The sequence below is a fragment of the Xenopus tropicalis genome, chromosome 4 (genome assembly GCF_000004195.4).
Source record: "Xenopus tropicalis strain Nigerian chromosome 4, UCB_Xtro_10.0, whole genome shotgun sequence".
Taxonomy (NCBI): domain Eukaryota; kingdom Metazoa; phylum Chordata; class Amphibia; order Anura; family Pipidae; genus Xenopus; species Xenopus tropicalis.
In genome coordinates, this window is record NC_030680.2 from 141,100,933 (window position 1) to 141,114,434 (window position 13,502).

Here is a 13,502-nt window from a genome sequence, read left to right on the forward strand (position 1 = left end):
TAATGAAGACCAGTTGCAATGTTTCTAGGAATAGGGCATTCTATAACATACTAAAAGTTAATTTAATATGAATCACCCCTTAAAAAGCAAATAATGCTGTAAAACTGGGCGGCTGTATCAGCCTGTTAGGGAGGGGCTTTACATCCAAAGTTTTCCCCTGTTGTTCCATATGGATTATCTACTCAGCTTCCCACTGGGGATATCACTGGGACAGGTTGCAGAGTCTCCAGAGCATCATGGAGTTCACCCAATCAGGACTAGCAGTTACTTTAGAGCAGTGATCCCCAACCAGTGGCTCAGGGGCAACATGTTGCTCCCCAACCCCTTGGATGTTGCTCTCAGTGCCCCCAAACAAGGGAGTTATTTTTGAATTCCTGACTTGGGGGCAAGTTTTGGTTGAATAAAAACAATATTTCCTACCAAATAAAGCCCCTGTAAGCTGATAGGGTGCATAGAGGCCCCTAATAGCCAATCACAGCCCTTATTTGGCTCCTCCATGAACTTTTATGGTGCTTGTGTTGCTCTCCAAGTCTTTTTATATTTGACTGTGGCTCACGAGTAAGAAAAGTTGGGGGTGATTTATAATTTTTTGAATTCTAATTTGTTAAGCAATTTTACTTTTTTGAGCAAAATGTCCCAAACTCAAACTATCTATTAAGCACCAAAAGTTAAAAAAACTCAAATGTAAAATGCATCCAAAAGCTGAAGAGTGCATGTAGAAGTCTATGGGTGCTGTGCCAGGCAAAATTTAGATAGCTTTTTCCAATTAGTTTTTGTTTGTAGTCCCATTGAAAATGATTAGTGGAATTCAATGTATTCCAATTTTTTTTCTTCAATTTTTATAAATAAATGGGCATAGAGTACAATGGCTGACCAAAATCTGCCGTCAGGGCTGAATTGGCAGAAGGAGGTAGAAATCCTATTGTTTCTACCTCCTTATCTGCTGTTTCAGCCCTGAACGGTGTGTGGCGGTAGGGATGTAGCGAACCCGCGCAAAAATGTTCGCGAACCCGTTCGCGGACTTTCGCCAAAACTCGCGAATATTCGCGAACTTTGCGAACCCCATAGACTTCAATGGGAAGGCGAACTTTAAAACCTAGAAAAGCCATTTCTGGCCAGAAAACTGATTTTAAAGTTGTTTAAAGGGTGCCACCACCCGGACAGTGGCATGCAGGAGGGGGATCAAGGGCAAAAACTTCTCTGAAAAATACTTGTAAAAAAAACGCCAAAAAATAACGCAAAAAAAAAAAAAAACGCCAAAAAATAACACAAAAAAAACCCCCGCAAGCTATTCCTATGTATATGCATAGGCGATAAAACGAAGCGGAAAAAACGCGGCGGAAAACCAAGGAGAAAAAACGCGGCGCCAAAAAAAAACCGCGGCGAACCCAAAGTGGCGAACATCGGCAAAAGTCTGCGAATTTGCGCGAACGCGAACACCCGATGTTCGCGCGAATTAGTTCGCCACCGAACAGTTCGCTACATCTCTATGTGGCGGATCTGACGATGTTTCATGCAACCGATGGTCGCACGAAACATTGTCAGATCGCCACGTGTGTGGCCACCTTAAGGGTGAAGACAGACAGAGCTACTAGTAGCAGCTACTAAAATATACAATGCTGATCATTTACTGATAATTGTCTCTACGTGTGTTTTAGCAGAGGCAATTCTCAGTATTGTCTATGGCAGGGGATTTTCTGGTGTTTAGTAGCTGTGACAAGTAGCTGCTACTAAGTAGCTCCGTGTGTCTTCACCCTAGGGGGCAAAATGGTTTTGTGGAGGGATCTCCCCAAGTTCAGAAGTAACTTGGAGCCTCCAGATTTTCCTTTCCTTAATATTTGCAGTAGGTTCCATGTTGTTCTAGAGCACAATAAGCTTTTATGGTTGGAGCATCTATACCTCATGTAGGAAAAGGTCTAATATAAACTGTAGCATTAGTGTCTTTTTGCTTAGACACAAGGCAGTCTGATGACCGCAATGAACCTTTATTTAATGAAATATGACCACATTACACTTTGTAACCAGCTCACATCTGACAATACATTCATGACCGCCCCACCACAAATGCTCGGGATCCCATATCCTAAACACACAATTTATATTGTGAAAACACGGCTGGTAATTTAAATTTTTATTATTGTGTATTTGCATTAAGCCAATATGTACTTAAAACCCGCTAAGCTACACGGATTTACGGGCAGCAAACATTCCCTTATCTGTATGCATACATTGTATGGCAACTGGATTTTATATTTACCCACTATTTACTTAGAACCGGCTGCTAATTAGAATACCCAGTTTATATACTGCAAACACGGAGCTCTGTTTACATTAATAGAACTCACAGTGGTCTTTGTATATAGCAGGAAATACAGCAAATGCGCCGTGTAACCTGACAATCTGCTAAACTGAATGTACTGAATGTACTTAGATTGTAAGCTCTACGGGGCAGGGACCTCCTTCCTACTGTGTCTCATACCACATGGCACTTATTCCCTGTGTATTTATACTTATTTATTATAACACTTGCCCTCCCTGTGTGTAATTGTGTATATTGTAAGATTGTACAGTGCTGCGTACCCTTGTGGCGCTTTATAAATAAAGTTATACATACATACATACATACTGCCTCATATGCTCCTCCGGAAGCAGAACAAGGGGATGTACATCAGACTATTACACAGTAATAGCGGGTATTGTTACTGACTGTTACTCACTGCCTGGAGATCTAATAAGTAGCGATGAGCGAATTTTTTCGTCAGGCATGGATTTGCAGCGAATTTCTGCATTTCGCCAAAAAATTTGTTGCCCGTCAAAATAAGTTTGGGTTGCGTCAAAATAGACGCGATCATGACAAATTGGGCGCGGTTGTGTCAAATTGAGCACGGCACATCAAAATGGGAACGGATGCATCAAAATACCGTATTTTTCGCCCTATAAGATGCTCTGGAATATAAGACACACCCAATTTTAAAGGAGGAAAATCTAGAAAAAAAAGATTCTGAACCAAATACTGTAGTAAAATATTTTATATCAACTGTATAAAGTTAATTGTCTCTGGGCTCGCACATAATGAGGCTTCCCCCAGGGCCCCCCCAAGTATCCTTCAGCTTCCCCCAGGGCCCCCCCAAGTATCCTTCAGCTTCCCCCAGGGCCCCCCCAAGTATCCTTCAGCTTCCCCCAGGGCCCCCCCAAGTATCCTTCAGTTTCCCCCAGGCCCCCCCAAGTATCCTTCAGCTTCCCCAGGGCCCCCCCAAGCATCCTTCAGCTTCCCCCAGGGCCCCCCCAAGTATCCTTCAGCTTCCCCCAGGGCCCCCCCAAGTATCCTTCAGCTTCCCCCAGGCCCCCCCAAGTATCCTTCAGCTTCCCCCAAGCCCCCCCAAGTATCCTTCAGCTTCCCCCAGGGCCCCCCCAAGTATCCTTCAGTTTCCCCCAGGGCCCCCCCAAGTATCCTTCAGCTTCCCCCAGGGCCCCCCCAAGTATCCTTCAGCTTCCCCCAGGGCCCCCCCAAGCATCCTTCAGCTTCCCCAGGGCCCCCCCAAGTATCCTTCAGCTTCCCCCAAGCCCCCCCAAGTATCCTTCAGCTTCCCCCAGGGCCCCCCCAAGTATCCTTCAGTTTCCCCCAGGGCCCCCCCAAGTATCCTTCAGCTTCCCCCAGGGCCCCCCCAAGTATCCTTCAGCTTCCCCCAGGGCCCCCCCAAGTATCCTTCAGCTTCCCCCAGGGCCCCCCAAGTATCCTTCAGCTTCCCCCAGGGCCCCCCCAAGTATCCTTCAGCTTCCCGCAGGGCCCCCCCAAGTATCCTTCAGCTTCCCGCAGGGCCCCCCAAGTATCCTTCAGCTTCCCCCAGGCCCCCCCCCCAAGTATCCTTCAGCTTCCCCCAGGGCCCCCCCAAGCATCCTTCAGCTTCCCCCAGGGCCCCCCCAAGCATCCTTCAGCTTCCCCAAGGGCCCCCCCAAGTATCCTTCAGCTTCCCCCAGGGCCCCCCCAAACATCCTTCAGCTTCCCCCAGGGCCCCCCCAAGTATCCTTCAGCTTCCCCCAGGCCCCCCCCAAGTATCCTTCAGTTTCCCCCAGGGCCCCCTCAAGTATCCTTCAGCTTCCGACAGGGCCCCCCCCCCAAGTATCCTTCAGCGTCCCCCAGGGCCTCCAAGCATCCTCCAGCTCCCCCACAGCTCCCCAGCATTCTTTAGCTTCCCCCAGGGCCCCCAAGCACCTTCCATTTCCCCCCTAACCTCCCCCCAGCGGCATCCGGCTCCCGTGATGTCTTCCTCTCTGTGCCGCGTCTCCCAGCTGCTTCTGTGCTTTTATAAGGTTGCGCCCTGTGTGTGTGACATCAGTACGCACGGCGCAACCTTATAAAAGCGAGGATGTAGCAGAGAGCCGCGGCACATAGAGGAAGACGCAGTTCGCCGTATAAGATGCACCAACTTTCCCCCCCCAGTTTTGGGGAAGAAAAAGTGCGTCTTATACGGTGAAAAATACGGTAGGCATAATGATGGCAAATTGGGAATGGATACGTCAAACTGGGCATGTAAGTGTCAAAATAGGTGTAATCATGGCAAATTGGGCATTAGTTACACGTGCAGAGTGGAGAGGAAAAGGGAGTGTGTGGCACTGGGTATGACGCATCCTGGGGTGGGTTCCCGGAAGCATGTGTGATTGGTCCGTTTGAACTAGGGGGCGGTCCTTTGTCTATTTAATTTTCTCCAGGATCCGCCCGACCTTAATGCCTTTGAAAAAGCTTGGTCTTGCCGAGCAATACGTGCGTAGGGCACTTATTTTAACCTACACTAGCTGGGTAGGCAGGTGTTGAAGCGCCGTGGGTGTTGCTGGTGTGGGAGAGGGGAAGAGTGTTTGGTAAAGGGTGCGCGGTGGTCTCGAACGATGTTGGTGGGTGGTATAGTGCGTCATACAAACCAGCAAAGGTAGAGTTAACCCCGCACTTACCTTTTTCCCCCCGCTGCTCTCCTTAAGCCGGGCACAGAGTGCTACTGTGGGCACCTCAGTGTGTCACCGAGCCGTACCCCTAACTTTTACTTTTTTGATATATTTAAATGGTTAATTAAAGGTTAAGTTTTGACTTTTTTTTCCTTAATTGCATTTGTTTCTGATCATACACACCCTCATGTACTCGTTTTTTGTTCAGGTGTTGGTGCCCCATATACTGTATATCTAATTTGATTTTTTTAAAAATAAATATTGAAAATTTTTGGTTAAAAAATCACGATAGTAGAGTTTACAAATCCGTCTTTAATGTTTACAAATTGATTGATACCAATGGGGCTAATATATATACTATAGGAAAGTGTGTGGAGCTGAAATGGAAGCAAAACTTAGGGTTAAATTTGCTAATGTATTTTTTTTTTCATTTTCTATTCAGTGCGAATTTTTTTGATTCAGTGTGAAGAATACTTTTTAACTCTAAAAAACATGTATTTTACTAATTATAGGTATGGGACCTGATATCCAGAAGGTTTGGGACCTGCGGTTTTCTGGTTAAGGGGTCTTTCTGTAATTTGGATCTCCATAACTTAAGTGTACTAAAAATATTTTAAACATGAAATACACCCAATAGGACTGTTCTGCCCCCAATAAGGGGTAATTATATCTTAGTTGGGATCAAGTACAGGTACTGTTTTATTATTACAGAGAAAAGGGAATCATTTAACCATTAAATAAACCCAATAGGGCTGTTCTGCCCCAATAAGGGGTAATTATATCTTAGTTGGGATCAAGTACAGGTACTGTTTTATTATTACAGAGAAAAGGGAATCATTTAACCATGAAATAAACCCAATAGGGCTGTTCTGCCCCCAATAAGGGGTAATTATATCTTAGTTGGGATCAAGTACAGGTACTGTTTTATTATTACAGAGAAAAGGGAATCATTTAACCATTAAATAAACCCAATAGGGCTGTTCTGCCCCCAATAAGGGGTAATTATATCTTAGTTGGGATCAAGTACAGGTACTGTTTTATTATTACAGAGAAAAGGGAATCATTTAACCATTAAATAAACCCAATAGGACTATTCTGCCCCAATAAGGGGTTATTATATCTTAGTTGGGATCAAGTACAGGTACTGTTTTATTATTACAGAGAAAAGGGAATCATTTAACCATTAAATAAACCCAATAGGGCTGTTCTGCCCCCAATAAGGGGTAATTATATCTTAGTTGGGATCAAGTACAGGTACTGTTTTATTATTACAGAGAAAAGGGAATCATTTAACCATTAAATAAACCCAATAAGGCTGTTCTGCCCCCAATAAGGGGTAATTATATCTTAGTTGGGATCAAGTACAGGTACTGTTTTATTATTACAGAGAAAAGGGAATCATTTAACCATTAAATAAACCCAATAGGACTATTCTGCCCCAATAAGGGGTTATTATATCTTAGTTGGGATCAAGTACAGGTACTGTTTTATTATTACAGAGAAAAGGGAATCATTTAACCATTAAATAAACCCAATAGGGCTGTTCTGCCCCCAATAAGGGGTTATTATATCTTAGTTGGGATCAAGTACAGGTACTGTTTTATTATTACAGAGAAAAGGGAATCATTTAACCATTAAATAAACCCAATAGGGCTGTTCTGCCCCCAATAAGGGGTAATTATATCTTAGTTGGGATCAAGTACAGGTACTGTTTTATTATTACAGAGAAAAGGGAATCATTTAACCATTAAATAAACCCAATAGGGCTGTTCTGCCCCAATAAGGGGTAATTATATCTTAGTTGGGATACCTCCCGGTGGGCCCAGGTGTCAGTGGGCCCTCCTGCTTCTAACTATTTAGCCTATTTCATGGTCATTCCCTATTTCTGTATAGGAACAAAGAAGCTTGATGGATAGAAGAATAGAGTAGAGTATAGTAGAGAAAAGATACTAGGATAATAAAGAGTTTGAGGGAGGAGGAATGAAAATTCTGAGAGTGGGGCCCATTGTCCAGGGTTTTTTGGTGGGCCCCTGCCATCTCAGTCCGACGCTGCACTTATACTCTAAGGGCAATTGACTTTGCTGTGCTTGTTTTAGGAAAATTAATTTGCCTTTGACCTCCAGCTTCAGAAGAGGTCAAATGGCCATAAAAAACCCATTTGTAAGTTACCAATTGCATTTTTTAACCAATGGCTCCCAATGCACACCTCCCACCCTTGACCATCCCCTCCTTCTGTTACAATGAAATGAAATGAGGGGGGGGTGAAGTTACTGAGAAGCGGCGTGCAGGGGGCTTACAATGCACAATGGAAGTGATGGGCTATGGCAGTGATCCTAAACCAGTGGCTCTGGGGCAACATGTTGCTCCCCAACCCCTTGGATGTTGCTCCCAGTGCCCCCAAACCAGGGAGTTATTTTTGAATTCCTGACTTGGGGGCAAGTTTTGGTTGAATAAAAACAAGATTTCCTACCAAATAAAGCCCCTGTAAGCTGATAGGGTGCATAGAGCTGCCTAATAGCCAATCACAGCCCTTATTTGGCTCCTCCATGAACTTTTATGGTGCTTGTGTTGCTCCCCAAGTCTTTGTACATTTGATTGCGGCTCACGAGTAAGAAAGGTTGGGGATCCGTGGGCTATGGTGATGAGCGCATTTTGTCTATTGCACATCGCCAGGCAGTGAGTCAGCTTCAGAAAACCAAACTCGGAGTAGGCAAAGTGCTCATTGGCCCTAGGCACATACCCCTTCTGCCTACCCTTTGTCCTGGCCCTGAATGTAACTGTTTCTTCTTAAATGAGATACGCCAAGAATATATAACCTGGTAGATCAGTTGAAAAGCTGCCTTGGGTGGACTTAGGCTGTGATTAATATTTGTTTTTCAAGCCAAGGACCTCTATTTTATAGTTCCCAGACCCAGCTGCCAATATATATGGGTGGGATGTAGGTGTGCGCTGACGTGTCCCCTACCTCGCCTATGATTTATGGTGCACAAAGGCCAGAGTGTTAGGGTGAAGACACACACAGCTACTTAGTAGCAGCTACTTTTTCATGGCTACTAAACGCCAGAAAATCCCCTGCCATAGACAATACTGAGAATTGCCTCTGCTAAAACACACGTAGAGACAATTATCAGTAAATGTTCAGCATTGTCTATTTTAGTAGCTGCTACTAGTCACTCTGTGTGTCTTCACCCTTAGAAGACACTTGGCGGAAGGATCAGGAAGGTGTACACAATGGTGCCTTATGTTTGTGAATGTCGCGTTGAGTGTTGTTTGCACAGAGGATAAACAGGGGGTGCAACATTGGAGTCTATAGGCTCTCTGCGCCACCGCTGATCATGATGAATGAGCCCTAGTGAATGGGTTAATACCTATTTTAGCCCTTTAATTAATAACCCCCAACAGCCCTTCTGTTTTAAACCTTTTTGCTAAACAGAGAACCTGGACTATTTACAAAGTTATTACAGTTTAAACGCTGCACCATTTATTCTAAAGGCATTTCAAACATCCCCATGTTTCCACAGAGAAAAGAGGGAAATGTCATTCTCCAACCTAACACAGCCCCGATGGTCCTCACCGACATCCCCCCACGGTGGAATCAACCCCATAAAAGGGCCGGCACTGAGTGATATCATTTGTATCTGTAGCTACAATCTCTTCCTACAGCAAAGTAATTGTATACAACATGGTTGTTTATAATAAAAGATTTATGTATACCTAATTGAGCCTCAGTTCATTTACACAGTTGTATTTCAACACATCGACATAAGCGCTACAAGAAGCCTTCACAATCTGTAACAAGGGAACTCGACTGGAGGCACATCAAGCTCACGCGGCTCTCCCGCTGCGAGCGCAACAATGAGGGATCGTGGGAGTTGCGTTGCTCAGCTGACAGATAGCTGCTACTTTAATATCTGTATTCTGCACAATAGTAATCTTATTTCCAAGAAGAAGAAAAACTACTCCTTACGGGAGCCTTTGGGGATATCAAGGTTTAGTCATACAACTTTGAAACAGTGGGGTATAGAATACTCCCACCTCGAAACTTTTATCCATTTCATATCATTATTTTTGTATCACAAATAGTGATGGGCGAAAAAATTTGCCATCCAAAAATTCGGCACAAGTCCAAAAATTGTCGCCGGTGTCAAAAAAGAATAGTCGTGGGTGTCAAAATAATAGCCGCGCAACAAAAGAATAGCCGCGGGCGATAAAAGAATAGCCGCCCAACTAAATAATAGCCGAGCAACAAAATAATAGCCGTGGGCGTCGAAATAATAGCCATGCGACTAATTAATAGCCGCGGGCGACAAAATAATAGCTGTGCGACAAAATAATAGCCGTGGGCAACTATTTTTTTTGACGTACAACAGATTTGCTCATCACTAATCACAAATTCATACCTTGTATAGAGTCCTATTTATCAAGCTCTGTAATATCTTATTACTAGTAGTGATGAGCGAATCTGTCCCTTTTTGCTTTTTTTGCAGCAGCAAATTTTCACGGAAAAACATCACTCATCACGGAAAAACATCACTCATCACGAATTACTAGTGATGAGTAAATCTGTCCCGTTTTGCTTCACCAAAAAATTCTTGAAAAGATTCGCAAAACGGCGAAAAATCCCCGAAATGGCGAAAATGTTGCAAGTCAAAAAGAACACTGCGAGCTACAAACTTTTTGACGTGCAACAATTTTCTGTCCCCTCCCTCTGTCACAGTGTCCCCTCCCTCTGTCACTGTGTCCCCTCCCTCTGTCACTGTGTCCCCTCCCTCTATCACAGTGTCTCCTCCCTCTGTCACTGTGTCCCCTCCCTCTGTCACTGTATCCCCTCCTTCTGTCACTGTGTCCTCTCCCTCTGTCACTGTGTCCCCTCCCCCTGTCACTGTGTCCCCTCCCTCTGTCACAGTGCCCCCTCCCTCTGTCACAGTGTCCCCTCCCTCTGTCACAGTGTCTCCTCCCTCTGTCACAGTGTCTCCTCCCTCTGTCACAGTGTCCCCTCCCTCTGTCACAGTGTCTCCTCCCTCTGTCACAGTGTCCCCTCCCTCTGTCACAGTGTCCCCTCCCTCTGTCACAGTGTCCCCTCCCTCTGTCACAGTGTCTCCTCCCTCTATCACAGTGTCCCCTCCCTCTGTCACAGTGGTTTTGCTTTGCCGAAAAATTCACCAATCTTTGAAGAAAATTTTGGATGCGGGCAATTTTTTTGTCAAACAGCAAATTTTGACGCCGGTTTTGCACAATAATCCACCAATGGCGCAACGCAGAAATTTGCTGCAAATCCATGCCTGACAAATTTTTTTTACCCATCACAACTCATGACCGTGACAAAGAGAAGGGCCACCGCATTGGCCTAGTTATGAAACGGCAAAATATACAGTTTAGTTTCGATATAAAATATAATTAAAACAAGCCATGTAGAGAGGCTTCCCATGGATTTAATTGGAAAATTGTAATTGGATTTTAGGTAAATTGCATAAAATTTACAGGTTATAACATAATGAGAATGGATCTATTACTCCGATGGTATGAATATGGCAAGAGACATAAATAAAAGTAAAGCTATCTATGTAGCAATACAATTTATAGAAATGAAGACAAAATACTGAAGCTCAACACTAGTGATGAGCGTCATTTTTCGGCAGGCTTCGATTTGCGGCAAAATTCCAAATCACGCCATTTGTGGATTTTTTTTTGCAAAACGGCCACAAAAATTCGCTGAGGCAAAAATTTCCTGAGTGAGGAAAAAGTTGCGGCCATGTCAAAAAAGTTGCTGTCACATCAAAAAATGTTGCGGTTGAGTCAAGAAAGTTGTGCGAGTCAAGAAAGTTGCTCAATAGGTACATTTTGCAAATTTTTCGCCATTTCGTGAATTTTTCACAGTTTCACAAATTTTTTGGTGAAGCGAAACTCGACAGATTCGCTCATGACTACTCAAGACCTTTTTAGCCAGTAGGTTCTTTGCCGAGGCGACAGCATAAAAAAAGTCCTGGTCACATCAAAAAAAGTCCTGGTCCATGGGTCGCACGAAAGATCGTTCCCACCCTCCATGGACGTTCAGGGCTGAAACGGCAGATAAGGAGGTAGAAACAATAGGATTTCTACCTCCTTCTGTCAATTCAGCCCTGAAGGTAGATTTTGCTTGGGCGCTATCAAAATCTTTTAACTGAGCCGATCGGCAAGTCGACTGATATCCGCAGCCTTTTGTGATATTGGTTGCCTCACTGGGTCCCCATACATGCACCAAATATCGTAAGAAACTAGGTTTATATGATATCATTGGTGTGTGTATGGCCGTTCTAGGCTCAAGAAAATGATGTACAGTAAAGCTGCTATGTTTTGTGTGGCCCTATGGTTGCTCTGGGCAACACTAAACTTCAACCACTCAGACTAATACTAACTAATTCCTGGTGTAAATCATGTTGGCCCCTCCTTTAGATATCTAGAAACCCGGCTTACATACCCATGTCTTTTTCTACGAATAGAATGTTGCTGAGCTGAAAGGAAAGTAACAATAGGAACAAGATGGATGCAGACCAAACTCACTATGGTTTGTAAAACCACAGACAGAAGTGTGAACCACAATATCATAATATGTTTTGCCTAATTCAGCTCTTGCAGCAGATGCTTGGAAACTTGTGATGTATTTGTAGTCTTCCTGCTATTATTTATAAATCTTCTGCTTTTGTCAAGTGTACAGTAAATAAGAAACTCTGTATACGTTTCTAAGCTGTTGTGGAAAACAAAAATCCAAATTTGTGAAATATCAGCGATTTGGCGAAAATGTAATAAAAAAAATTGTTGCATGTGTAGTTTTTTTTGACGAACATGACAATTTTTTTATGTGCGCATAAAAAAAATGATGTGCACGACAAGTTTTTTTGACATGCGTCATTTATATATGCGTGCAACAATTTTTTTTGATGCAACTAATTTTTAGGCAGTGAATTTTGACGCCCGTTTTGCGAAATAATCCGCCAATGGTGAAATGTGGAAATTTGCTGCGCATCCATGCCTGCCTAATTATTTTGCCTATCCCTTGTACACGATTCTTTAGATATAGAGGCAGCTCCTGCGTTAAAAGGCCCACTTGCGCGTGATTTAGAACAGGAAGCAGGAAAGATGCACTGGCGCCAAGCACAACTACATGACACACTAAACTCATGCTATCCAATAAAATGCGTGACACTATCATCTTGGAATGATAATGGCCACAGCTTTATTAGTTTTTTAGCATAAAATTTACATAACATAACATAACCATATTAACAATATACAAAATCCAAATTCTCAATACAAACTTTTCACAGTAATATCAAAACATGGTAAACAAGAACACATGAGCCCCTGTCAGTCTGCCCCTCCTTACCTGAAGCAATATCCTCCAGCCGTAAAGCCTCCTAGCCCAGAGGATAGGCCGCCAAACTGTAAATATCCGGGAGCCTCCACCTTACCTGGAGCGCCCGCCATCAACTGTTATTAATTCCCCTTGGAATCCACCCAGAATAATGGCCACCCACCTTAGGGGTTAAACCATCCCCCCCAAGTTAAACCTCTCTTACCGGGCCAAATATTCTCCCGGCAGACTGACAAGGGCCCGCCATTGCTGTGACAAATATCCTCCGTAATCAAGGCAACCACCTGTTTTCTTATTTTCCCATAAACTAATTGTAAAACCTTGTACCCCAACCCTCCTTAGCCACACTTGTGACAACTAATTAAACAACAGACCAACAGAACCTTAAACCACCCCATTCTAGGGAGGGCAGGAGGGGAACCTTTCTGACTTCTGGCTACCACAAAATGGTGTCCAGGAAGCCTAACCCTCACACTAAAATGGCCCTCTAATCCAACCCCTCAGTCTATTCCCCCTCCCCTTTAACTTAACCACCTATTGGGCTTCTGCTAGGGCTAGGCCTGGGTCATGTTGCCCCCTCCTCCAATCTTCGCTGCTATCCGTGGGCTTTCTGGACAGCAGTGTGCCCAAAACATATTTAAAAATAAAATCAAACCAATTCCCTTTCATGTCTCCTTGAATAATTTTGAATACCAATTATATCTCTAATTTTATTTAAAATAAGTTCTTCAACCATAAAAAATGAAAATTTACTATGTCTAAAAAAAATTCTGCAATATTTTGGTTCTTTACATAGGGAAGCAAGAGAAAGGGCTGCAGAAAGACTAAAGTCACGGAATCTAGAAATGGAAATATTGGTAAGATGTGCAAACTTTGGCAAATGTAACTTTAACTTTATAAATAAAGCTGGTAGTTGTTCGGCAGGCATGGATTCGCAGCGAATTTCTGCATTTCGGCAATGGAGAATTGTTTTGCGAAACTTCCATGAAAATTCGCTGTGGAAAAATTTGTCACACAGAATTTTTTTTGTTGCGCACAAAATTGGGCACGGACGCATTAAAAAAGGCGTGGGCACGGAAAACTTTGGCACGGTCGTGTCAACAAAAACGCTGGCGACAAAAAAAATAGCCGCGGGCAACAAAAAATAGACATGGGTGACAAAAAAGATGCGGGCGACAAAAAAAATCGTATGACAAATGTGTTTCATGAATTT